Source organism: Pongo pygmaeus, chromosome 20 (genome assembly GCF_028885625.2).
Source record: "Pongo pygmaeus isolate AG05252 chromosome 20, NHGRI_mPonPyg2-v2.0_pri, whole genome shotgun sequence".
Classification (NCBI taxonomy): domain Eukaryota; kingdom Metazoa; phylum Chordata; class Mammalia; order Primates; family Hominidae; genus Pongo; species Pongo pygmaeus.
In genome coordinates, this window is record NC_072393.2 from 14,094,167 (window position 1) to 14,095,830 (window position 1,664).

General features: G+C 57.3%; 1 long non-coding RNA gene across 1 annotated transcript; it reads right to left on the reverse strand.

Annotated features, from left to right (window-relative positions):
* Positions 1-239: 239 nt before the first annotated feature.
* LOC134738868 (uncharacterized) lies at positions 240-1,326 on the reverse strand. Its single transcript, XR_010125043.1, has 2 exons — positions 1,099-1,326; positions 240-555 (listed from the first exon to the last, which is right to left on the reverse strand). It is a non-coding gene; the product is annotated as an uncharacterized LOC134738868 (long non-coding RNA).
* Between the last annotated feature and the right edge of the window lie 338 nt (positions 1,327-1,664).

Sequence of the window (1,664 nt, forward strand, 5' to 3'; positions counted from 1 at the left end):
CCCGACTTGCATAACCTACCCATACTTCAATGTAGCCATGGCACCTATCCCCACAACGCCTGAAGACTCCCACAGATACAACCCCGCCAAGGCCAGGCATGCACCCTCCTGAGACAGGTTTGGGAGCCCGGATGCCAGCTTGGCTGTGCCTCCTCTGGCAAAGGACATTGCCCCTCTGTTGACTCAGTTTCCCCATCTGTAAAATGAGAATGTCAGTGAAACGTCAGAGGGCCATGGTGAACACTATTTTTAATTTTTATTATTATTATTTTTGAGACGGAGTTTCACTCTTGTCACCCAGGCTGGAGTGCAGTGGCACGATCTCGGCCCACTGCAACCTCTGCCTCCCAGGTTCAAGCGATTCTCCTGCCTCAGTCTCCCGAGTAGCCGGGATTACAGGTGCTGGCCATCACGCTCGGCTAATTTTTGTATTTTTAGTAGAGACGGAGTTTCACCATTTTGCCCATGCTGGTCTTGAACTCCTGACATCAAGTGATCCACCAGCTTCGGCTTCCTAAAGTGCTGCGATTATAGGCGTGAGCCACTGTGTCCGACCTCATGGTGAAGATTACATGAGTTAATATACATAGTCCCACACATGCATAGAACAGGCTTAGAACACAGAATGTGCTCATTAAGTGTTAGCTAGTTTGGGAGGTCGGCAGGGGTGGGGAGGATGCAAAAAAGCCCTCATCACAGCGCTCCTGACAGCCCCCGCCAGGCCAGCTCCCCAAATCCCTTAGGAAAATGGCCTCGACCTCTCAGCTGCAACTCTGGCCCAGCCGCCATCTCCTGACCCGACTACCCACTTCTGGGGAGCCCCTGTGGGTCTGGATTGGAGAGAGCCACCCTCAGCCCTCCCCACCTTCATTGGGCCACAGCTGTCTCTTTCACCCTCACCTCTGTGCCCACCAGGATTACAGGCCTGATGTGAACCCCTAATCTGGGGAAGCCTACCGAGTCCCAAAATCCCTCTTAGCCCGCACCCCGGCCTGAGGCTCGAACCCAGGTCCACGCTGGAGGGCGGTGGCGGTTGCCGAGCAACGCGCTGTTTGTTGGCGCAGGGGGCGGGGCCAGGGCCGGCGCGCGGTGACTCACCGCGGCGTGATGCGGACGGGCGCGGCGCCCAGCAGCCTGGCCGGCGGCCCGATCTCGGCTGGCCTCGGCGTCCGGAGGGGCCCGGCGGCGGGGGCGCCTTAGCCCCCAAGTGGGCGCCGGAGGCCCGTGGGGAAGCGGTCGAGCAGGTCCCGGGCTCTCGGACTCGGTTCGAATCCCGGCCTTGCCTCTTACTCTTGACCTGTGACTTCAAGGCTCCTTGCCTCAGTTTACCTGTCAGTAAAAGAAGCGACACTAGAGGGTGCAGTAACCCACCACTGGCATTTAAGGCAGCTGAGATTATCACGCAGTGACACTGCGGGGCAGCAAGTTTGGGACACCCAGATTCTGCACGTGAATCTCCTGTGTTAAACTCTGTAACCTCACGGAGAATCAATTTCCGCATCTGTTACAGGGCAGTAGCAAGAACACCCTGCCTCTCGGGTGGTTTGAGAATCCCGTGAATTCATAGTGAGACAATGCGTGGCACATTTCAGTACCACCTCTGCTGCCCCACGGAGGGACGGGATGTAGGAGGTTTTCTCTGTGGTCCGAGCTTAGGAGGGCAA